General features: G+C 45.2%; 1 protein-coding gene across 8 annotated transcripts in view; it reads left to right on the plus strand.

The window, feature by feature from the left end:
- Nucleotides 1-26,338, plus strand: part of STAG1 (STAG1 cohesin complex component) — a 391,540-nt gene that overhangs the window by 123,587 nt on the left and 241,615 nt on the right. Inside the window, exon 1 of one of the 8 annotated variants that reach the window (XM_065557028.1) lies at nt 23,406-23,983. The exons of the other annotated variants lie outside the window; for them this stretch is intronic. The gene's annotated coding sequence lies outside the window, so the exon portion shown is untranslated. Of the gene's footprint in view, nt 1-23,405; nt 23,984-26,338 lie in introns of those variants that run through there. 8 annotated transcript variants of the gene reach the window in all.

A 26,338-nucleotide genomic window follows, 5' to 3' on the forward strand; every position in this document is an offset into this window, starting at 1 on the left:
TTCTTTCAAGAAGCATTGACACCGTTCCCCGGCTCTTAAAGCCAGTTCTAGCAGGTGACACTGCTCACAGTTACTGTTGCCTCGTAAGAAGAAGGCAGACATCTCATTCCGCCGTCAAGAAGCTGCGAGGGGATTCCACCAGCGTGCATCCCTCATCGGGACACCCAGGACCCGGCCCCAACCAGAGGTCCATCAGGTCTGGTGCCGGTGGACTCCCTGATTCAGTAGGAATTGGGGGAAGAACTTATCTCCCCTCCATGCCGGATACCTTTGAGGCAGCGCGGGACTTTATTGCCATAGAGTCATAGAATATCAGGATTGGAAGGGACCTCAGGAGGTCATCTAGTCCAACCCCCTGCTCAAAGCAGGACCAATCCCCAGACAGATTTTTGCCCCGGTCCCTAAATGGTCCCCTCAAGGATTGAACTAGCAACCCTGGGTTTAGCAGACCAATGCTCACACCACTGAGTTATCCCTCCCCCATGACGGCACATTCCTCGGCCCTGCAGACACAAACACTGGCACCGATCCAGACATTGGCTGAAATTGCGGCACCATCAGGGGCACCGACGACGGCACCATATGCAGCATCTGTGATGGCACAGCACATGGCACTGTCTCCAGCACTGTTGGCAGCATGGCCCCCCATTCACCACCGGGGAGAGCCCACAATGTTACAGCACCGCTTCCTGGCACCGTTGGGCTCTGCCCCCCCATGGTCGGGCTCAGTGTACTTTTCCAAGTTGAGTCTTCTGTCTCCTGATGCAGCTGGTACTGCTTGCGGTCCCAGCGCCACAGAGTCGTTGACTCGTTGGCACCAATGGTATCTGGCCACCCCAGTAGCAGGGCCTAGTACAATGGCCTTTTTGGACTTCTTGGGCCTATCATCAGGCTCAGGGACAGGGCTCCAGGGCCGCATTAGTGGCATCCTCACTCCTTGCTCCCCCCTCAGCTACGTCAGTTTCATGCCACACCCCCAGGGCTCTGGAGGACCCTGCACAGGACAAGGATCTGAGGCCTTCACACCCGGGCACAGCATCCAAGCCAGCATCACCAGTGGTATTGGAGCCACCTCCAGTCACGGAATGGACCGACGCACCCGACCCGGCCTCAAGGGAGCTGGAAGGTCAGGAAGACCCGGTCCCATGGGCCTCCTCCTTGTCCTTGCTGGACGAGGCAGTGGTGGGTACCACCACCACCCTCCTGGTGATGGACACCAGGGTGCACCAGGATCTTCTTAGGAGAGTGGCCGAAAACCTAAACCTCCAGGTGGAGGAAATCACAGAGGTCTTGGATCCGATGGTGGACATTCTTGCCACGGAGGGTCCTTCTAAGGTGGCCTTGCCCCTTTTAAGAACTATCCAGAACACCACTAAGCTGCTCTGGCAGACCTCAGCCTCGATACCACCCACCGCTAACGGTGTGGAGAAGAGGTACTTTGTGCCGCAGAAGGGGTATGAACACCTATTCACCCACCCCCAACCAGGGACTCTAGTGGTTGGTGCGGCAAATCATAAGAAGTGGCAGGGGCAGCTAGGTCCCGCTCCAAAGTGACGGGACGCTAAGAAACTCAACCTTTTCATCTGGAAGGTCTACTCGACCAGGGGGCTCCAGCTTCGAGTTGCCAACTAGCAAGCGGTACTCAGCCATTATGCTTTCAATTCCTGAAGTGCATTGGCAACATTTCTGGAGCTGCTCTCGGTTGACTCACATCAGGAGTTTAATACTCTTCTAGAGGAGGGCAAGGTGGTGTCAAGAACCTCCCTCCAGGCTGCGTTAGACTCGGCGGTTCAGACTGTGGCCACCACCATTACAGTGAGACATAGCGTGTGGCTGCAGGTGTTAGGTATACCACCGGAGGTCCAGAACACCACTCAAGACCTGCCCTTTGACTGTGCGGGCTTGTTTGCCGAGAATATGGACTCTCGCTTGTACAGTCTTAAGGACTAGTGGACGACCCTGAAGTCTTTGGGGATCCACATTCCTGCACCCCAGAGAGAGCCATTCAAGCCTCAGCCCCCTTCTTGCTTCTCCTCTGGGCCCCAAAGGTGGGACTTGTCCAGTAGATGGGGCAGGAATTATAGGAGGCGCCCATTGCAGTTCTCCTCAGGCCAAGGCCAGGGTTCTTCCAAACAGCCCCCTGGCCCGAAGCCTAACTTTTGAAGGTGCGCCCAAGGATGGAGCATCAGTTCCGAGCTCGGATCCTCACCCCGCCACCCCCCCTTGTGAATCGACTGTCCCACTTCTACCGTGCTTGGTCCCAGATTATGTCAGATTACTGGGCATGGTGGAGGTGAGATAGTCTATCCAATTCTGTGCCCTCCCATCCACTTTCCCCGTCCTTCTTCAGGGACCCTTCTCACGAGCAACTCCTCCTACAGGAGGTGCAATCACTCCTCGCTGTAGGGGCGATAGAGGAGGTTCCTCAGGAGTTCAGGGGCAAAGGGTTCTACTCCCGGTATTTCCTCATCCTAAAGGCCAAGAGTGGGCTTTGGCCTATCCTGGATCTGCGAGACCTCAACACATTCATAAAGAAAGTGAAGTTTTGCATGGTCTCCCTGGCCTCCATCATTCCTTCCCTGGAACTGATACGCCACCCTTGACTTGAAAGATGCATACTTCATATCTCCATTATCCCGGCTCACAGATGGTTTCTTCACTTTGTGGTCAGCGGCCAGCATTACCAGTTCACGGTGCTCCCATTTGGGCTCTCAGCAGCCTCCCCAGGTATTCACGAAGTGTATGGCGGTCGTGGCAGCCTTCCTCCACAAACATCAGGTGCAGGTCTTCCTGTACCTGGACAACTGGCTCATCAAGGCCAAGTCACAAGCACAGGTTGTGGAACATGTGATACTGGCTCGTGCCACCTTCCTTAGGTTGGGCCTCATATTGAACGTGCCTAAATCCACACTAACCCCAACGCAGAGAATAGAATTCATAGGGGCTTTCTGGGACTCCACGGAAACCAGGGCATTCCTGCCCGAGCTCTGTTTCCAAGCCCTCAGAGACATAATCATGAACCGCCGCTTGATCCCCACAGTGATGTCCAGAAATTGTATGAAACTGCTTGGGCATATGGCGGCTTGCACATACGTGGTGCAGTACGCCAGATTGAGTCTTCAGCCCCTCCAGGCGTGGTTGGCGCAGGTGTATAGGCCCAGTAGGTACCCACTGGACAGTATAGTTACCCTCCCCCTCACATTCTCAAGTCTTTCCGCTGGTGGCTACAGCCACAAGTGGTCTGTGTGGGAATACCCTTTGCCAAACTGCAACCTATGCTATCACTGGTCATGGGCACCTCAGTGCTGGATTGGGGAGCGCACCCGGGCAATATCACGTGTGTTGTGCTGACGGACAACACCACAGTGATGTTCTATATAAACAAACAGGGTGGCGCTTGCTCCTCTCCCCTGTGCCAGGAAACCCTCTGGCTGTGGGACTTTTGCATCTCCCACTTGATATACCTAGAGGCATCATACCTTCCGGGAGCACAAAACGAGCTAGCTGATCTCCACGGTCATGAATGGTCCCTCAGGGTGGACATCACTCTCTCGATTTTACAGAGGTGGGGCTTTCCCCACAGAGACCTGTTTGTGATGCGGAGCAACAGGAAGTGCCAGCAGTTCTGCTCCTTTCTGAACGACAGCACAGGCTCCATTGTGGACGCTTTTCACCTCCCATTGGCGAGTCACCTGCTATATGCATTCCTGCCCTTCTGTCTCATACACAAAGTCCTTCTCAAGGCCTGCCAGGACAGGGCTTCATTAATCCTCATAGCACCAGCGTGGCCCTGCCAGCACTGGTTCACCATGCTGTTGAACCTATCAGTGGACAGACCAGTAGCCCTTCCCATGTGCCCGGCCCTCAAGACACAGGACCCCAACCATGTACAACACTCCGATCTGGAGTTCCTCCACCTCACGGTGTGGAAACTCTATGGTTGAACTCGCCAGAGCTCCAGTGTTCAGACTCAGGGAAGTTCTGCTGGGAAGTAGGAAACCCTCCACTTGTGCCACGTACCTGGCGAAGTGGAAGCGGTTTTCCATCTGGTCTCTTCAGAAGGGCAGACCACCGCAGCAAGCATCAATTCCCCTTGTTTTGGACTACTATACCTCAAGCAGCAGGGCTTGGCAATATCATCCATCAAAGTGCACCTGGCTGCCATTTCAGCCTTCCATCCGGGGGCAGTGGGTAGGTCAGTCTTTGGGAATCCCATGGTGGGCCGGTTTCTCAGTGGCTTGGACAGGCTTTATCCCTAGGTGTGGCAGTCCGTCCCCCAGTGGGACCTTAACCTGGTCCTGTCCATGCTCATGAGGACCCCTTTTGAGTCCATGGCGACCTGCCCTCTGTGCTACCTTTCCTGGAAGGTGGCCTTTCTGGTGGCCATAACCTTGGTTAGAAGGGTCTCCGAGCTCAGAGCACTGACTTTCGAGTCCCCCTATACAATCTTTTATAAAGACAAGGTGCTGTTCGGCCTTCACCCTGCATTTCTACCAAAGGTAGTCTCTCACTTTCATGTGAACAAGGACATATTTTTACCTGAGTTCTTCCCTAAGCCACATTCCAGTAACAGAGAGTGAATGCTCCATTCCCTGGACGTCAGGCGTTCCCTAGCCTTCTACATTGAGCGCACAAAGCCATTTCGTAAGTCACCACAGCTCTTTATTGCAATCACAGAGAGAATGAAGGGGCTTTGCATCTCGTCCCAGCGCATTTTGTCGTGGATCACTTCCTGCATCAGAATGTGCTGTGACCTAGCTAAGATTCCAGCCCCGCCGTTGATGATTCACTCCACAAGAGTGCAGGCTTCGTCCACAGCATTCTTACGCAGGTCCCTGTTCAGGACATGTGCAAGTCAGCACATGTGTGGTCTTCCATCCACACCTTCATGTCGCACTACAGCGTCACCCAACAGGCGAGGGACGATGCAGCCTTTGGCAGGACAGTCCTGCATTCAGCAACCAGGTGAACTTCGACCCCCTCCTCTGGGGAAACTTCTTGGGAGTCACCTGTTGGAATGCACATGATCAATCACTCGAAGAAGAAAAACTAAATCCCCAGATCCTTTTCTGCAGTACTTGTTCCTAGGCAGTCTTTTCCTGATTTGTATGTGTGCAATTGATTGTTCCTTCCTAAGTGGAGTACTTTACATTTGTCCTTATTGAATTTCAGCTTATTTACTTCAGACCATTTTTCCAGTTTGTCCAGTTAATTTTGAATTTGAATCCTATCCTCCAAAGCACTTGCAACCCCTCCTAACTTGGTATTGTCCGCAAACTTTGTAAGTGTACTCTCTCTGCCATTATTTAAATAATTTGTGAAGATATTGAACAGAACTGGGTCCAGGACCGATTCCTGTGGGACCCCACTTGATATGCTCTTCCAACTTGACTGTGAACCTCTGATAACTACACTCTAGGAATGGTTTTGCAGCCATTTATGCACCCATGTTATAGTAGCTCCATCTAGGTTATATTTCTCTAGTTTGAGAACATCATGTAAGACTGTACCAAAAGCCTGCTTAGGACTTTCTGGGAGGGAGGGTGGAGGAGCGGAGATGCAGCGCTTTCCCGCTCCTGCCCCTCCCTCACTCCCAGAAAGTCCTAAGCGCCGCCAAACAGCTGTTTAGTGGCGCTTAGGATTTTCTGGGAGAGAGGGGGAGGAGTGGAGACATGGTGCTTCCCTGCTCCTGCCCCTCCCTTCCAGAAAGTCCAGAAAGGGGAAGCGCTGGGAGGGAGGGGAAGGAGGCGGAGAAGCGGAACTTGTGCAATGCTCTCTTGTAAAGTCGCTGCTCTTCCACAGAATCTTACAAGCAGGCAACCAAACAACGTTATAAGGGAGCATTGCACAACTTTAAATGAGCATGTTCCCTAATTGAGCAGAGACATAATATTGAAACAACGTTAAGTGGGACAACGTTAAATCAGGAGTTACTGTATTCTAATCTACCACTCCTCCTGTATCCACGAGGCTTGTTACTCTGTCAAAGAAAGTTATTAGGTTGACTTGACATGATTTGTTCTTGAAAAATCTATGTTGACTGTTACTTATCACCTTATTATCGTCTAGGTTTTTGTAAATGATTGCTTGATTATTTACTCCATTATCTTTCTGGGTACTGAAGTTAAGCTGACTGGTCTGTAATTTCCCGGGTTGTCTTTATTCCCCTTTTTATAGATTGGCACTATATTTGCCCTCTTCCAGTCCTCTGGAGTCTTTCCCGCCTTTCATGAGTTTTTGAAGATAATTACTAATGGCTCAGATATCTCCTCAGTCAATTCCTTGAATATTATAGGACAGAGGTTCTCAACCAGGGGTCTGGAGCCCCCTGAGGAGCCATGAGCAGGTTTCAGGGGTCCTCTAAAATAAACCAGAGAGCAAGGCCACCGTTATACTCTCTGCGGCCCAGGTCCAAAAACCGAAGCCAAGCCCCACCGTGCGGGGCTGAAGCCGAAGCCCAAGTAACTTAGCTATGTGAACACCCATGTGAGTTGGTGCCTGCAGCAATTGCCCTACTTTGCTGCCCCCGGCTTTCAATCTACTGGTTATACAGAAAAAACAGTTGTTGTGGTACAGGTGGGCCATGGAGTTTTTAATAGCATGTTGGGGAGGCCTCAGAAAGAAAAAGGTTTCTGAACCCCTGTTTTATGATGTATTTCATCAAGCCCTGCCAACTTGAAGACATCTCACTTGTGTGATTAATTTTTAACTTGTTCTTTCCCTATTTTAGTCTCAGATCCTGCCTCATTTTCATTGGCATTCACTGTTAGTTGTCCAATTGCTACTAATGTTTTTGATGAAAAGTTTTTTAAAAAAAAAGGTCATTTAGCACTTCTGCCATTTCTTCTGTTGTCTTTCTTTAGCTGTATGGCATCTAGGTTCTCTCCTCAAGCAAACACTTTTTCCTTTTGTCACTCTAACTTTTCAAAACTTCTTCAACTTTGGAAAAGTTGGAATGGCAAAGTTTCAGTTTTATTTGGTTTTCCTTTTTTACTTTTGCCCCATGTAACTTTTACAGAGTTGGAGAAGTTTTGAAGTTAGTGGCAACAGGAAAAATAAGTCAACAACAAAAGTTGTATTTGAAACTAAACAAAAGAAAAACGTTTTGTTTCAACATTTTCTGGGGGGGGGGAAATTTTGAATGAGAGTATTTTATCCATAATTTTTCACAGGAATTTTTTTCAACCTACTCAAAATCAAGAGTAATGCCTTTCTAAAAGATATGCCTTCGTTCCATCACAAGTTGTTGTGCTAGATGCCTGTTATGCAGGAGGTTAAATAGAATGACTCTTAAAAACATCATCATTAGTCTTCGGCACTAGCTCCCTGTTGAGAGAAATGGGGGCCATGTATATCTCTTAAAGCTGTTGTTTTGGGTGTGCTGCAGACTTAGTAGACACCTTTGCATCATTACACTTGATTCAGGTGTGGAAGTTTAGTTGATAGTTTGCCTTATACAGAAACTAAATATGTAATGGGAGTGAGGTAAATATATTCAACAGGTGGGATGCCGATATTGTCGTGGTACTTGACACCACTGCTATAGGAATGTCTGTCAAGTTACTCTTTTATTTAGATTTATAGCCTTTCCTAGGCTTTAGGAATTATTGGTATAATTAGAAGTATGACACAAAAGATAAAACCAACTTCTCCAAAACCAGAAAACTAAGATAATGACTATCTAGAGATAACCATAAAACCCAAATAATATGTGGATAGTAATTTACTTCACCAACAAATACCAGTCCTAATCTCTCACACCCTGTTCCTAAAGCACGGGCAAAGAGATGGGCTTTGCTGTCTGCCTTTACTGGTCAACAGTCAGGCTGTTTCAGTCCAAGTTTAAGGAGTGAATTCTAAAGATGATGGCCCTCACATAGAACACTCTGCTGGTAGTTCGCCCTGTTTTGTATTGAGGAGGCTCAATCTTAAGCACTTCCAAAGATGATGACTATGGCATGGGGAGAAAACGGTATCTCAGGTCTGCAGATCCCAAATCATTTAGGTCTTTAAAAGTCACAATCCTCACAGTAAAAGCAGCAAAGAGTCCTGTGGCACCTTATAGACTAACAGACGTATTGGAGCATGAGCTTTTGTGGGTGAATACCCACTTCATCGGCATCCGACGAAGTGGGTATTCACCCACGAAAGCTCATGCTCCAATACGTCTGTTAGTCTATAAGGTGCCACAGGACTCTTTGCTGCTTCTACAGATCGAGACTAACATGGCTACCCCTCTGATACAATCCTCACAGTAGACTCCATCTGGAATTCAGCAAATGCAGATTCCATATAGCCATGGTATTACATAAGAACATCTATACTGTGTCAATCCAAAAGTCCATCTAGCCCAGTATCCTTTCTTCTAACAGTGGCCAAGGTAAGGTGCCCCAGAGGGAATGAACAGAACAGATAATGATCAAGTGATCCATCCCCTGTCGACCATTCCCAGCTTCTGGCAAACAGAGGCTAGGGGCACCATCCCTGTCCATCCTGGTTAATAGCCATTGATGGACCTATCCTCCATGAACTTATCTAGTTCTTTTTTTGAACCCTGTTATAGTCTTGGCCTTCAAAACATCCTCTGGCAATGAGTCCCACAGGTTGACTGTGCATTGTGTGAAAAAATACTTCCGTTTGTTTGTTTTAAATCTGCTGCCTATTAATTTCGTTTGGTGACCCCTAGTTCTTGTGTTATGAGAAGGAGTAAATAACACTTCCTTATTTACTTTCTCCAAACCAGTTATGATTTTATAGACCTCTATCCTACCCCCCCCCCCAGTCGTCTTTTTCGAAGCTGAAAAGTCCCATTCTTATTAATCTCGCCTCATATGGCTGCCGTTCCATATCTCTAATAATTTTTGTTGCCCTTTTCTGAACCTTTTCCAATTCCAATATTTTTTGTTTGAGATGGGCTGACTACATCTGTACGCACTATTCAAGATGTGGGTGTACCATGGATTTATATACAGGCAATATGATATTTTCTGTCTTATCTGTCCCTTTCTTAATGATTCACAATGTTTTGTTAGCTTTTTTGATTGCCACTGCACATTGAGTGGATGTTTTCAGAGAACTGTCCACAACGACCGTAAGATCTTTCTTGAGTGGTAACAGCTAATTTAGACCGCATCATTTTATATGTTTAGTTGGGATAATGTTTTCCAATATGCATTACTTTGCATTTATCAACACTGAATTTCATCTGCCATTTTGTTGCCCAGTCACACAGTTTTGAGAGATCCTTTAGTACAGTGGGTCTCAAACATTTTTACTGACAACCCCTTTCACACAGCAAGCCTCTGAGTGGGACTCCCCTAATAAATGTAACACACTTAATATATTTAACACCATTATAAATGCTGGAAGCAAGTGGGGTTTGTGGTGGAGGTTGCCAGCTCATGACCCCCCATGTAATAACTTCATGACCCCCTGAGGGGTCCTGACCCCCAATTTCAGAACCCCTGCTTTAGTAGCTCTTTGCAGTCTACCTAGGACTTAACTATCTTGAGGAATTTTGTATCATCTGCAAATTTTGCCACCTCACTGTTTACCCCTTTTCCCAGATCATTTATGAATATATTGAATAGGACTGGTCCCATTACAGATCCCTGGGGGACACCACTATTTACCTCTCTCCATTCTGAAAATTGACCATTTATTCCTACCCTTTGTTTCCTATCTTTTAACCAGTTACCAGTCCATGAGAGGACTTCCCCTCTTATCCCATAACAGCTTACTTTACTGAAGAGCCTTTGGTGAGGAACCTTGTCAAAGACTTTCTGAAAATTTAAGTACACTATATCCACTGAATCCCTCTTGTCCACATGCTTGTTGACCCCCATAAAGAATTCTAGCAGATTGGTGAGGCATGATTTCATTGTGAGCCCTTTGTGTGATATATAATTTAACAAGCAGGCTGCTGCATTCTGCACCAGCTTCAGTTTCTGGACTGATTTAAGATGTGGCACCTGTCTGTAGTAATCTACTGTTGAGGTGAGAAAGACATGGATTATTGTAACAAGATTTGCATCCAAAAGAAACAGCCACAGTCTCTAGCCACACAAAGATGTAAAAGAAATCTTTCTGGGATATGACCATCCAGCAACATCTTGGGGGTATCCAAGAGTAACCCAGATTTGGGAACTCTGTTAAAACATGTTGGGGGACACTCTTAATTACAAAGGCATACACAAATTCTTATTGCCTGCATCTGCCTCACAGTATCACCTCAGTCTTCCTCAGATTGATCCTCAGACAGACAGCTAGCCCTTATCTTTATCAGTCTCTACTAAACACTGGATAAGGCATTTGGTGGCACTGTCAGGATCAAATGCTCTAGAGAAAACACCATAACCTACACAACTGCACTAACCTTCCTTAGTGCCCTGTATACACACAGAATAAGAGAACACCTCTGAAAGCCCTTGGGGTGGAAGAGTAGTAGTTGAAAGCTACCCTCCTGAGATCTCTTTGAGAGAAGAGAAGAAAGTCATTGAAAGGTAATGCTGCCTGCTTCAGCTAGGTTTTACAGGTGAGCCAACACCACCTTGAAATCAATGGCATTAAGGTAGCTAATACATCTAACAATGTCACCAGATTTTTGTCCATCACCAGGAGGGACTCATCTACCAACACTGTCATTCTCAGGTCTTTCCCCAGACTGACAAAAGTAAAGGAGATCTGAAGCACTGAGAGTTCTTTCACTACAACTTTCTGATAAGCTTAATCAGAAAAGGTTAAATGCTGAATGATTGTTAGCATCAAGTAATGTTTTTTGGGGTGACTGTCGATACACCATCCTTGATAGAAGTTGATAATCTCTCCTACCCAAATAAGGTGTTGATAATCTCCATCAACCCTGACTCTTCTTCCTTGGTGGCCTTTACCAGTAGAATAGAGATGGGTCCATATCACTCGTGGGATAAAGTATCCCTAGTATCTCAACGAACAACAGTGACCTAAACTTGAGAAGAATTAATGTTTGTCTCTTCCAAATATTGTACGGTGTCTATAAAAGCAGGCATTTCAGTCTGAATCTGCTTGATTTTTATCTGGAAAGTAACACAATTTCTTCACAGTGAAAGGAAGTCATATAGTTTACTGAATGAAGACAGCTTTGTTTAATTAGGCTGTCTGCTACTTAAGGGAAGTGTGATGGGGCAAGGCCAGATGGCTACAGTAAAGTAGTGAGGAACAGGTATGTTAGCCCCAGGCTAAACAAATCCCTGGTAACATGGTAACCAAATGCCAGTTGCTCCAGGTTAATCAAGACACCTGGGGCCAATTAAGATCCTTCTAGAAGGCAGGAGAGACAGATTGATTGGGACACCTGAAGCCAATTAAGGACTGGCTGGAACTAGTTAAAAGCCTCTCAGTTAGTCAGTGCGGTGTGGGTGTCAGGAGCTATAGGAGGGAGCTGTGCTGTTGGAGGAATGAAGTAGAACGAAGCCATATCAGGTGCAAGGAAGGAGGCCCTGAGGTAGTTGTGAAGAAGATATTGAGTGGGGGCTGCTGTGGGGAAGTAGCCCAGGGAATTGTACATGCTCTATTTTCAAAAGTCAGCTTTCATAGCTGCTAAGTTTAGGGTCTCTGGGCTGGAGCCTGGAGTAGGGGGCGGGCCCGGGCTCCTGCCTCCCCTCCCTGATTAATCACTGATACTGGGAAACAACAGAGACTGTGTGAGGGAGGGTTGTTTCTCCTCACCTCCCTTGCTGGCTTATGATGAAAATGGCTCAGTAGACTGTGACCCTTGCCTCTAGAGAGAGAAGGGCTATGTGGAGGGTCACAGTGAGCCTTTGAGGCTAGCAAAAATCCGTCAGGAAACGCAGGACCCACGGAGTCAAGGACAGAACTTTGTCACAGAAGTCAATTGTCAAAATTATCAGGCACGATTGTGAATGTGAAGAAACTTTACCTTCGCCAGTCATAGAATAAACTACATAAAAGAAAAATATTTTCATGCAACTATTGAGATTTAGGATGTGAATTCAACTATCAGAGCCCTAGTCACATTCTCTCCATCTTCCGTTATTGCATGTCACCTGCAAATCATTGTGACCTATGAGGATAAAACTATGGAAGAGAATGCCTGGGGGCAACTAAGCGGTAACTGAGGACAAAAATCACTGTAAAGTCCGATCAAGCATTAAGTAGAATGGTTTGATTTTCCTCAGACTCTGAAAATGATCAGTTTTCAATAATCTCAGGGGTACACCATCAAAACACTCTGTGCACCAACCTCAAATCACAGGAGGTAATGAGTAGTCAATGAGCAGAATCAAATTTCCAGTTGCCCCACTTTTATTCTCTGCTCCAACACTAGATCTAAAATATGTGGCCAGTGTATGAGTTGAGCCAGCAGTCATCCAGGTTTTAGTGGTGGCTACAAAATGTGAAAATATCTCAGAAGAATAGCAGGTAAAATGGAAATTAGGAGGACTGAAAGTAAATCTCAAGATCAGATATTGGAAGCAGGAAGCTTGCAAGAGAATGGGTCTGCTAGAACTCCAGGGAGCAAAGGGTACAGCTAAGCTAAAGATATTGCAGCGAGGGTAACTGATTTAGTTGCATCAGTGTTCATAATATAGAGTATGTTGGGTAGGGTACACACTCTATAATATAGCAGAAAAAGAGATAATAAGATCCAGAGTTTGTAAGGTGAAGCTAGACAGATTCAGTGTAGATATAAGGCACGTTTTTTTTAACAGCGAGCATAACTAACCATTGGAACAATTGACCTTAGAGCTGTGGTGAATTTTCTATCATATGAAGTCTTTAAATCAATATTGGATATCTTTCTAAATTATATCATATAGCTCAGGCAGATGATTAGCGTGAGATTCTTTTACCTGTATGGTGGAGGAAGTCAAATTAGATTATCATAATGGTCCCTTCTCACCTTAAAACGTATGAATATATGAATCTATACCTTGCACGTGACTTTTTTCAGTGAATAAAGACATACTGTCCTAGATTGAAGTACCAAAAGAGGTATTGAGGATCAACAAATTACTAGGACCAAGTGTACTGAAGCACTTTAAGAATAAAGTGGCTGCACTGCTAACAAAAATAGGCAATCTCTCATTATAATCAGCTATTATATGAGAGGATTGGAGAGTTGCAGGTGTTTTACTTATATAATTCCCAATGTCTTTATTAAACATATCAGCAATCTTTACTTCAGTATCAAAGTAATTGGTTGGAAATATAATTCATGAATAAAAGAATTAAAAAGACCTAGAGAAATATGATAGTGACAAATTAGCATGGCTTTTGTAAATTAAAATAATGTGATCATAATCTATTCAAATCCTTTGAACATGTGAAGAAAGGAGTGTATAAAGGTGAATGAATTTGCATTTATTTGAACTTCCCACATGAGGCTATTAAGGAAGCCAGGATATATGATGTGAGAACTAAAGTACTGTCATAGATTAAAGACAAAGAGAAAAAGAATAGGAATACATGATCAACTGTTAACATGGCAAACGGTTAACAGTGGTTCTTTGAGTGCTTGCTCATGACGATTCCATTCTAGGTGTGTGCGCATCCACTTGTAGTCATCGGAGACTTTTGTCTTAGTGGTATCTGTATGGTTGGCTGCGGCACCCCCTTGAGTGTCGCACTCATGCTTTGGTATATCAGGCGCCACCGACCCTACACCTTCTCAGTTACTTCTTACTGCCCACGATGGTTGGTCAGAGTGCCTTGTCTTGCATTGCAAGAGCGTTCGCGGTTCTTTCAGCCCATTGTTCTGTCTCCTTTGTAGTTCGTCTTTAGGTACTTAGTTTGACCATTAAGCTTTAGAGTCCCACCTGGGACTTTGCCGCGGAGTGGGGCATACCCCGTTTCCCAGGCTTTAAGCCATGTTCATTGTGTACCCCGCTGATGCCCATTAGTGACCCCCACGATAGCTGTTTGAAGTGTCTGGGGGAATCGCACAGAAAAGACAAGTGCAGAATCTGCAGAACTTTTTCCCTCGAACTCAAAAGGAACAGGATATCCACTTGGAGCCCTCCAGGTCGGATTCCATGCCTAGCACTTTGGTGTCGGCATGCACCGCACCGCCAGCACTGGAACCCACCTGGCACTGTTCCCCTTTGCCGGTGCCAAAGAAGCGTCTGAAGCCAAAGGGCCTGTCGGCACTGCGGGACAAAGGGGCTGCGGGCAAAGGGCCTGTGTTAGGCCACGTGCTCGCCCTGGAGCTACACGGGAGTACTGATGTGGTCGGACCCCCTAGACCAGCCAGGGATCTGCCTCCGACTCCCGGGAGTGGCAGGGGATCCTGGCCCCTTGTAGGACCACCTTTGCCCAAGGTGGCCCCAGCGGCCAAGGACCAAGTAGGCTGGCCCATACCGCAGTTGCCAAGCCAGGCGATGGACCTGGTTAAGGCCCAGACCTCTAAGGGCAAGCTGGTCACCTCGCTCCAAAGTAACGCAGTGTCCCTGGTCCCTGGACTGCAGGCGTCTATCCCTGTCACCACGACCTAGGACCAGGCACCGCAGCCTTGATCTGCAGGTAGAAGACCCAGGTCTCTAACACCAACATCGCCCCTACGAGGCACGGGACGCCTGAGTCATGACTCCGATTCCTGTATCTGCGTTACCACCAGGCCTCCCGCCAGAGATCGCCGCGGCGCAGATTACCGTCACCCAGGCAGTCCCCATTGCTTCGATCCCCCTCGGTGCGGGAACATTCCTGGTCATGGCACCAGTATCAGACTCCCTGGTCCTGCTCTTCAGGCTGGCACTGTTCCTTGACCTTTCCCTATCAGTCGCCGACAAGGGTCAGCCAACAGACTCAGGCATCTATGGCTCCATCCTGGTTGGTGGAAGGGCAGTGGTCTAAGCAGGAGGGAGAGTTCAGCCCCTCACCTAGGAGAGCTGAATCACCAACGGCCCATCATGCCGGGCCCGTACTCCCACCGTTCCTCCCAGGCTGCATCGGAAAAACTGGCTCCGGCTCAGCTGGCACTGGCATCGGAGCATGGTGCAGCGGCTGAGCTGGGAGCAGTGTAGCAGGCCTCGATGCGCAAGGAGCCGTCCCTGACCAGGCCAGGGGAAACCGCCCCTCCCTCTATGGTACAGTCATCTTCATCATCCCCGGATGAGGCGGTGGTGGGCCCCTTGCAAGTGAGCAGCCCCCCTGGTGATTTCAAGGAGCACCAGGCACTGCTCAAAAGGGTGGCTGCTAACCGGAACCTGGAGGTCGAGGAATTAGCGGAGGAGTCCGACGACCTCTTCAACATCATACCCTCCCTCACCTTGGCCCAGGTTGCATTGCCTGTGCACCCAGGGGTTCTGAAAATTGCCAAGTTGGTGTGGCAGACCCCTTCTTCCATTCCACCTACCTCCAAGAAAGCTGAAAAGAAATATTATGTCCCAGCAAAGGGATTTGAATAGCTGTATTCCCACCCTCCTACAGTGTCCCTGGTAGTGTCTGCCATCAACAAAAGGGACAAGTAGGGCCAGGCCAGTGGTACCCCCAAAAATAAAGACGTCATAATGCGCAAAGGCATGCAGATTTACCCGTACCTCAATGACTAAATAATAATATATAGATACATAAAAAAAAAGAATAAAAGGCAGATCCCGGGATCAGGTATGGCATCATCTCAACCTGGTTTGCTCCACCTTTCGCGACCTGCGTCTATTGATAAACGAGACAAAGTAAACCTTAGTCCCGATGCAGCACATATTGTTAATTGGAGCTGCACCCGACTCTACATAGGTCAGGGCTTTCCTCCCCAAGGCCCGGTTCCAGGCCATGTTGGACCTGATCTCGTGTATACAAGTTCACCCTCTCACCACCGTTAACATATGCCTGCGGCTGTTGGGCCACATGGCAGCCTGTACTTACGTGGTTCGGCACGCACGACTCCACCTTAGGCTGCTGCAGGCATGGCTGGCATCGGTCTATGTTGCCAACAGACACTGCATGGAATGTGTAGTCAAGGTCCCGGAGCGTGTTTGGTCGTCACTAGTATGGTGGCAAAACCCTGCATCGGTGCAGGAGGGAGTCCCATTCACGCTCCTTCCCCCCTCCCCCGCCGTCGGTGATCCTCGTCTCCAGTGCTTCCGACCTGGCATGGGGAGCCCACCTAGGCTATCTCAGCATGCAAGGTCGTTGGTCTCGCCTTGATTGTTCACTACACATCAATGTGGCGGTCCGCTTGGCCTGCCACACCTTCCTACCTCATGTGGAGAACAGAGTGGTCCAGGTCCTGACGGACAATATAGCGGCTATTTTCTACATCAACAAGCAGGGCGGAGCCAGGTCATCTGCCCGGTCATCTGCCCTTTGCCTGGAAACCTTCAGGCTATGGGACTTCTGTGTGCAACTTGACATCCATCTCATAGCCACACACCTTCCCGGGGCCAGGAATGTTTTTGCAGATTGCCTCAGTAGGACTTTCTTGTCTTGCCACAAGTGGCCTCTCCATTCGGAGGTGGTCAGCATCATGTTCTGCAGGTGGGGCACTTCCCAGGTGGACCTGTTTTCATCCAGCCAAAACCAATTTATATTATCCCATGAAATTCAAAGTTAAGGATAGACTTAAAAAAAATCAAAACATATTAATGTATAGAACAATTGCACAATTAGGGTGCCCAACATATTAATGTATAGAACAATTGCACAATTAGGGTGCCCAAAGAACCTTAACTATGCCCTATGGTGACCACCATGAGGGAAAAAGAAAATCTAATACCTTTATTAATCTGGGACTACAAACACTAAAATACTTTAATTATAATCACATGGTTATTGCATGGTATCACTAAGCAAATTAAATATTTAGAAAATAAAAGTTCTGTATGATTTGCTTAGAAAATATTCTTTCTTTCAAACCAGTATTGGTTTGCAGCTGTTGACTTTAAAGATGCCTGTGTTCACTTTTCCATAAGTAAGGCATTCATGATATAATGTTGCTATCTCACTCTCTCTGGCTATGTAAAATTGCTAGCACTAACATTTAGGAATATGGAAATAATTCTGCTAATAAAGCAAGAAATACTTAATACATTAGCAGTAACTTTTATTAAAAGTGTGGAAAATTTCAACCAGCTCTCATGGTTATATTTGTAGTATAGGTGGGTTCAAAATATTGGGAGAAGAAACTGTAGCTGACACACACACCCCAGAATTATGATTTCTACAAATTAATAAATAAAAAACACCCCGAACTAAGAGAATTTTTTCACTTGACCAGAGCTCCTCCTTGTGGTGGTGTTCTCTTTCCCTCACGCACCGCACCATAACAACTCCAACTCAGGAACCAACCCATGCAACAAACCTCGATGCCAACTCTGCCCACATATCTACACCAGCAACACCATCACAGGACCTAACCAGATCAGCTACAACATCACCGGCTCATTCACCTGCACATCCATCAATGTTATATATGCCATCATGTGCCAGCAATGCCCCTCTGCTATGTACATTGGCCAAACTGGACAGTCACTACGCAAGAGGATAAATGGACACAAGTCAGATATCAGGAATGGCAATATACAAAAACCTGTAGGAGGACACTTCAACCTCCCTGGCCACACAATAACAGATGTAAAGGTAGCCATCTTACAGCAAAAAAACTTCAGGACCAGACTCCAAAGAGAAACTGCTGAGCTCCAGTTCATTTGCAAATTTGACACCATCGGATCAGGATTAAACAAAGACTGTGAATGGCTATCCAACTACAGAAGCAGTTTCTCCTCCCTTGGTGTTCACACCTCAACTGCTAGCAGAGCACCTCACCCTCTCTGATTGAACTAACCTCGTTATCTCCATACTGATTTATACCTGCCTCTGGAGATTTCCATTACTTGCATCTGAAGAAGTGAGGTTCTTACCCACGAAAGCTTATGCTCCCAATACTTCTGTTAGTCTCAAAGGTGCCACAGGACCCTCTGTTGCTTTTTACAGATTCAGACTAACACAGCTACCCCTCTGATACTCTTTCCCTCTTGTCTGTGGTATATTTTGATGAATTTTTCTGTCTCCTTTTTCCTGCTTGTTTCCTTTAAGTCCACTTTCCTTGTACTAACTAGCCCTCTTTACTTCTCACATTTTTGTTCTGACTATCCTTTTCCTTTTTCACTTCTCTTGAACCTTTTTATCCCCTCATACTCTCTGCTCCCTTTACCACTACTCACCCATCAACGCTCTTTCCATTCTCCATCTCCTCATCCTTTGCCCCTTGCACCGCCCCCTTGTTATCGCCTTACCTTTGTTACCTCTGCACCAAATACATTCCTTCTCTTACAGCTTCCGCCTCTTCTCATTATCTACCTCCAAATACTCCTCAATGAATTCCAATCAACCAGTGTTCCCCATTCCCTTCCAAATCATTCTCCACTCCTTACCTTGAACTACCCACTTAATTTCATTTTCCCTGTATGTGCTAGCTCTGCCTCTGCTCCCAAGCCCCTTCTGCACCTTGCTCTCAAGGCTTTGCCTCAGCACACTCTTCCCCCCTACACAGCAACTCTGTCTTTGCACCACAGCCTCCAATTCACCTCCTGCACTGCCAGTATCACCTCTCACTTACCCTTAAGCCCCTGGACCCTCACTGATTTTTGCTTGTAGCACTCTCACACCCTTACCTAGCTGCACCCTCAACAACCCTGGCAGCCTGAGCACCATGCACCTCTGTCATGAATCTTTTTTCTCTGATCTTATTCCTTATGTTCCTGCCTTTCCCTCTTATTCCTGGCTCTTCTTGGCACAAAGCTGTCCCTGTGCTCTCCTCCACACGCAGCCCCTCTCTGTTTTACTCCTGTACCCTGCTACCATCTGGATTTCTGACCCTGCTGTCCTCTGAGGATCTCAGCTAGGCAGCTCCCTTTGTTTTCTCCTTGCTGCCTTCCTATTCTATTCAGGTTCATATGCTACCCCCATCACCATAGTACATGAGCAGCTTTTAAAACTTGTGATCTGCTGAAGCCATTGAATGTTGGAGGAGAGTAGCTAGAAGGGGATAGAGGTGGGGAAAGGACTCTTGTTGGCTAAAATGAGGAGCATGACATTATCCTCTGGTGCCCAGAACAGGAACTACATGTGTTTTTTTTTGTTTTTTGTTTTGTAAAATCAAACATCGGAAATGTCACTCTCCATACTGGAAGGCGAGGCCCTAGATTGCAGGCCCAGATAGAACAGACTGGCATGCTGAAGCTCACAGCAGGCCCTTGTTGCTGTGTTATGAGATGCTTAAATAATGTAACACTTAAATACAAGATCTCTGTGGCTTAATAAAAGCACATCAGTCAGTTTAACAATGGCTTAAAATGCAGCTGGGATTCTTCAGCTGCTTATTTAGTTATAGTTGTTAATAAAATAAACGTGTATATAAACATATAAAAACTACTTTAAAAGAGCATTAAGGTTGCAAAGTCGAGCTCAAATGGTAGAAAATGCAATATTTATCTGTATGTGCATATGCATTATAATAGTCTTTAATTACACAGTGTAGCGATGCGGGACTCACCCCTGCGGCGCCTCCTGCTGGTCCGGTATGGGAATTAGCTCTCCAGCCTTGGAGCGCCCTCTGCAGGTCAATGTCCCACTGTCGCTGGCCCCGTGTCCCTCCTGGACGCTGGTGCCCCTCTCCCTTGGGTGCTGCCCCCTGGCAGTACCCCCACTCTCTGGGTTCCCCTCCCAGGGGAATCCCCACCCTCTATCCCCACCTTGCCTCAGTGTTCACTGCCAGGCCTCATCTAGCCCCTGCACTCTGGGGCAGAATGCAGTGCATATCACTGATCATTGGCAAGGGAGGTTTGAACCTGCTGCCTCCACCTACCCCCGGCTGAACTTCTGCAACCCCAGTACCTTTTCAGGCCTTTGCCTAGGCCTGCAACCAGGTGGGAATTCCCCGGCTTCCTTGCCCTGTTCCCCAGCACTGCTCTACTCTGGTACCTTACTCAAGTCACAGGCAGCCAGGCCCTTCTCTCTCTGTGCCTAGAGACAGACTGCCTGTGCTCCTGGCCCACAGCCCCTTTTAGGGCCAGTTGCGGCCTGATTGGGGTGTGGCCCAGCTGAGGCTACTTCCCCAATCAGCCCAGGTTTTCCCCTATCACAGCCCTCTCCCAGGGCTGTTTTAAGCCCTTCAGGGCAGGAGTGGGTGGCCACCTCGCTACACACAGGTACATATTTTTTCCACTGGACCTCTTCCTTATTCAATGTACAAGATGGCTGGTGGTCACTGAATGAGCAGCTATTCAATATTTTGTTTTATTCTGATTGTTCAATGTGTTGCCTCAGGATTTATTTAATTCATGCTATTCAGACCTTGTTCTGAATATAAAATTATTTCCTTAGGGACTTTACTCTGGGTGTTCATCACTATAATGTCTGCTTGAGAAACATTAATTTATCTTTGTAACACACATGTGAGGGTTAGGTAGTAGTATCCCCATTTTACAGATGGTGAGCTTGTACAAGTGCATTTATTTGACTTTGCTTTCTGTAACATAAACATAGAGTGTGTGTGTGTGTGTGTGTGTGTGTGTGTAAAACTAAGTAAAAAACAAATGCACACACTGGAGAGAGGATTAGAGAACAAACATGTTAATTATGTTGCTTAATGCACTGCTGGAAGGTGCTCGGGTACTACTGTGATTAGTGCAGTGTAAGATCTTGTACAGAATACAATAAGCAGTTGTGGATGTTTAGAACTTCTGATAATCAGATCCAGTGTCTTGAGCATCCAGAAAATGATGTGTAGATAACGAGACAGTTGTCTGTTGGATTCCTGCCTCATTTGCTCCACCTACACAATCCAGATTAATTCCCAGAGCAGATCCATCCTGTGCACCAAATGAGCCAGGAGACATGGAAAAAATTGTATTTGATCATGTGATTAATTATTGCACCATAATACATAGGCAGAAGAGGGCCAAATTATGGTTGTATGTATGGTTGAATCTTAATTTTAATATTTCCTAACTTTTGAGTGCTTAACCTGTAATCCTAATAATGTCCAACTATAATATGCCCCCCTAGATCATATTTGGGGATTGAACACTGGTCACTCAGGACTACAGTACAGACCCCTAGCACTTGCACTAAAGGATAAATGACAATAGCTGCCTGAAGCAGAAGGTTGTTATTCACTGTGGACCAGTCATTAGAGGAATATGCATAACACACTGAAAGAGCAGATTACACAGGTATGAGTAGCCCCATTTATGGACAACATGACTAAGTACTTAGGTTTGGCAGATTCTTTGTCTGAGGGGCTGTGTTTGCCATATTGGAAATCTGGAATTTATTCCCAGACTGTGTGATTTCTCAGTGAGATGTGAGGCCTTGATAAATAATAATAAGGGCTCAGAATTATTACCAGTCAGTAGAAGAAAGTGATATGGAATTCATGTTCATCTGATGCCCTGTCCAGTGCACCTTCATCTCCAAAGGATACTTTGATGGACAGCAGGAAGAGGATCATCTGTTCATTGTCTGTCTGTCTTCTGGAGGTGCCCTGTGTATGGCACACTGAAGTGGGGCAATACAAACACAATGCTCACGTTTGGAGTTATTGGTATCAATTTAAGACAAAATGAGCAGAATACAAGAAATGGTGATTTTCAACAGCTCATTACCAATTTACATAGGGCCACCAAAGGACATCACCTTAAAACCAGAACTATACCCTCATGCCAAATTTCAAAGGCTTGTTTCAAGTCAAAACAGTCTGAAGAATTTTTTGTAATGGCAAGTATTAAGCAACCAAAATCTAAGGGTCACTTCTGCTCCCTCTATAATAATAAGACTCAAAAGTGAGAATCAAGTGGAGGGTTTCTTCATAGAGCAAAAATTACAGGTAAATAATTTTCTTTTGTGCCTACCTAAATTCATGGATATAGCTGTATTTCAGTAGTGGATGAAATCATCCCTGTTTGTAGTTCATGTATCTATTTGTGAAGCACTTGAGAAACAGTAAAATAAGACAAGACATAAATGCAAAATATTGTTCCTTTCCCTCTGGATGGTATTAAGATTTTAAAAAAGTTTTTTCACTATCAAGCAGCAGAATTTTTACCCTTGATATGAGAGGAGAATCAAAAACATCCCAGTGAAGGATTTTAAGATCTTTGGTCTAAACCTGCTAGCATCCTGCCTATGGAAAGGAAACAGTACCAAGTTTACCAAGAACTGGATTTGAAGAAGAGATTAGTTAGTTGCAGAGCTGGTTGATTTTTTTTAGATGAAAATATTTTTGGTGAAAATTGGGGGTTGAAAACAACTTTTTGTGGAAAAATGTTTTTGATTTAAATTTTTAATTTTTTGTTTCAAACTTTTTGTTGGGAAAACTGAAATTTTTGATCATTGTGGAGAAATGCCTACTATCAGTTTGTTTGTTTTTTCACTAGAAAAATAAGAGAAAATTAAAAAAAGAGAGTAACAGTTTTTGAATTAACATTTCTTTAACTTTTAACCTTTCTCTCTCTTTAAATCAGAGAAAGTGACACAAAGTAATACTTTGACTTTTTTTCCTGTGGGGAAAAATGAAAAAGTGAGTGTTTTTCCCCATATACACTTTTATTTACTGATTTAACTGCCCCCCTTTTTTCTGCTGAAAAATTGTTGGGATGTTTAAAAATTGAGAGAAAGTGTGTGTTCCCCAATTTCTTGCACTTTTTTGCTCCCTCCTTCACTTTTTTGCTCCCTTTGTCACTTTTTTACCAGAGGAAAAAGGGGGAGGGTAAAGAATTAACAAATGGAGAGAGTGTGGATTTTCCTAATCAAAATCTAAGCAAAACATTTTTTTAAATTTCATTCTGAATTTTTTTATCCAAACATAAAATTTTCTCAAAAGTGAAAATGTTTTCTATTTTTAGAAAAAAAAAAAATTGTGGCGAGAACAGACCACTTTCACTAGTTATTTTTTTTGTCTGTTATTAGACCCTGCTCAGAAGATTAATAAATGTAGTCTCAAACAAATTCTCAAAAATAGCTCTAATGTTTTCTAGAGGAAATTCTACTTCAGTTTATTCAGGGAGATCCAGTTCCCTAAATTTAAGTAATTTCAATAGAATATTCTTAAATCTTCATTCTTTTGCTGTGAAGTGTACCATCCTTTATCAGACTGGTGTTAAGGTCCTATAACTTTCTACTGTAACTCTGTTTACAATGTTTCAGTGTGTCTGTTTATTGTAATATCCTTATTCAATATATCAGATAATTTATTACAGATTAAGCATGTGGATAGAATGAGAATTCATGTTTATTTTTGACTTCTTTATGGCTTTCAAAATTGTTTCATGATTGGTTCCAAATAGCCTTTGGGATTTCTGAAAGTGGCCATCCAACCAGGGAACTAGCATTTTGGCATTATATGGAGACTGCTAGTATCAGTGCTGTCCTCCTCCCATCACTTCTTTCCTTCCACATGTTGGACAGTTAGTGACTTTAAGGTTGATAAAATTTTTAAGTACTGGATTTGTCCTTTAGATGACTTTTCAAAGACATATTAAGGCTGCTACTTCTTAGCATTTAAATAAATAAATAAAGATCAGTTGGTTGGAGGGAGAGGAGATCTAAAAGCACCCTACTGTCATTCCTCAGAGCTGTAAGAGGCTAGGATGTCCAACCCTGCTGAGCTCTATCAGCGCTTTAGCAACTCCCATGACTCAAGCACAACAAATGGAAAGGACTGGCCTCGTGGGGATCAGAGTGGGGAAAGGAATTGTAGGTGGCTCTGAGACCTTATTCATGTGTAGTCTAGGAGCCTATAAGGTCCATTGGGAGTCTATAGTTAAATCCTTTTCTTTTTGTAATTTCTTTTTAGGATCTCTTTCATCTTCCCTTCTTCTTTACTACTTCTGAGAAACACTGAGAAATAGGGCTAGAAATAAAAGTAACAGAGGACTGAGCAAGGACTCAATACTTCCAGCAGGGGAAGCAAAAAAGACTGAGGGAAAGAGGGTGGAGCCTGGCTATATATTCCTCCTGTGGTTGTCTTTTGCCTCCTAGCTTTGTGGTAAGTGGAGGTATAATGCTTGCTGTATGGTATCTTGTTTTGTACAATGGGAGAAATGGAAACATATGACTAACAAGAAGTTTGCTTGTCTGATTTTTGGGGGAAAAAACCTGGTAAAAACAAAAGTGAGCCAGCTTATGAAGAAATTTAGGAGTAATAGGATTACTGGCATGGAGCTACTGTGCTCACAATAGCTATCTTGTCCAGGCTGCACTGGCAGTTGTGATTTAGTTCAGCTATCACGTGACTGGGATATTGGAGCTGAGGTTTGGTAGAGTTTCCCTTTTCAGGATCTGATTCACCTATGGAACTGGGTTAATACGTTACCAAACTTTCTCGTGGGGTTGAAATAAATCACTAGACAATGAGACATTCCCCCGGTGGACTAGTCTGAGGTAGGTCACAGGATTGATGTAGAGCAGCAACATTTATTTGATTGTATTTATTTAAAGCCCCTGTGCGTCCGCCATAAATTATAAAAAACATAAATAAAACTAACCAGCCAGAAGAATACAATGCATCCTTCTCCCCCCACACATCTAACCCCCATCAGTACCCACCAGCTAGGATGACCAGACAGCAAGTGTGAAAAATCAGGACAGGGGTGAGGGGGTAATAGGAGCCTATATAAGAAAAAGACCCAAAAATCGGGACTGTCCCTATAAAATCAGGGCATCTGGTCACCCTACCACCAGCATGTGGAAATAGATTCACCTTCTAGCACACCCTGCTGGTCAGTTGATCAGAGTTATTTCAGTCTAGGTTAGGAAGCTGTTCCAGAACAGAGGGCTTCTCACAAGGAACATGAATGCTAGCCTCCTCTGTGTGAAATCAAGGGGGATCCAGCTTAAATACTTCTGCAGATTGCGGCTGTAGTAGTATGACCCGGAGAGAAGAGGAATCAAGAATGAAGGTCCCAAAGTCATTTATGGCTGTAATAATCCCAACAGCGTAAATGCAGACAGAAACGGATAGATCAGAGAGCCCTAGCATCATGTGCTGCCACTGAGAAGCTCTGCTTAATCAGTAGGCTGTTGCATTCTGCACCAGCCTAAGTAACTGGACTGATTAAAGATGTAGACCCACATAGAATGCATTGCAGTAATCCACTATAAAGGTGGCAAAGATATGGATCACATTAGCAAGGTCCATATCCAGAAGAAACAGTTGCAATCTCCTAGCTACAGGCAGAAGAGAGAGAGTCTGGAAAAATCCCAGAAACTTCCTGTTTTTTCTCAAGGCCTGGAATGGAAAAATTAGAAATGTTGGTAAAAAATGAAAGAAACTCATGGGAAATATTTTCTCTCAGAATGAACAGCGAAAGAATTTTTAGACTAATGTTTAAAACGACATAATTACTGCTGCTCTTTAGTCCTTCAAAATGCATTCTAATAGCTAATAAGTATTTCAAATGAAGTTAAATTTTAAAAACTTATAGTATTAGACAATTACAATTCCTGTATACTGTAGGCCTATATACTGTACGTAGCAATGTAATCCTCCAGGGCATATTACAGTCCCCAGTCAGTAGAGGGCGCTTCCATGTTTACTAAAGAACAGGAGTGAGTACAGGGCCTTTTCTTATGGATTGCTGCCTGCCTGCTTCTGGTGACTTCTGTCCTGGACATGGAGTTTAATGTGGAGACAATTTGAGCAGGAGGGGAAAAGCAGCTGGTACCCTGAAGGTGCTGTCCTCTTGACTAGCCCTGGTGAGAAGCCCACTCATCCCGGAGACATTGCTTCCCCTCAGCGGGAGGTTGAAACAGTCTGCCTGTTTGTGTAGAGTCACTGGGGCAGATAGCAAGAGGCCTGTGCTTGCAGGATCTTGAAGGGAAATCTTGAGGGGCTAGAGTGGATCCTGTCTGAGAGTCTTGATCCTGAGATCTACAGGAGGAATCATCCACACCCAGAATGAGGAGGTCTTATTATTTTTTTCTTCTCCCTCAGGAGAAATGATGCATCGATCTTCTAACTTTTGGAAGTATTCCCACACTGAAAAGTCATTCAGATAAAAAAGGACTTGTATTGTGCAGATACTGCCAAATGAAATACCAGATGTTACCAGTATTACTAGACACATCCTTACATGTATGAAATGTCCTGCAGACATTAAAAAATCCTCCATGAGTGGAAATAAAGGTCAAGAATAAAAAGTGAGGTAAATGACACTGAAAGTGGTTGCAGTTGCAGCACATGTTCTCAATCCAGAAGTCCTTCTGTTTCTTTGATATCACCAGCTGGAAGTGTTGTACCCTCAATTTCAGCTCTTCAATCATCAGGAAAACAGGCATCTCAACCAACTATATCCAAAAGACTCCCAACAATGACTTCCTTTGTTGACAAGATGATACCTGA

Source organism: Chrysemys picta, chromosome 9 (assembly GCF_011386835.1).
Source record: "Chrysemys picta bellii isolate R12L10 chromosome 9, ASM1138683v2, whole genome shotgun sequence".
Taxonomy (NCBI): domain Eukaryota; kingdom Metazoa; phylum Chordata; order Testudines; family Emydidae; genus Chrysemys; species Chrysemys picta.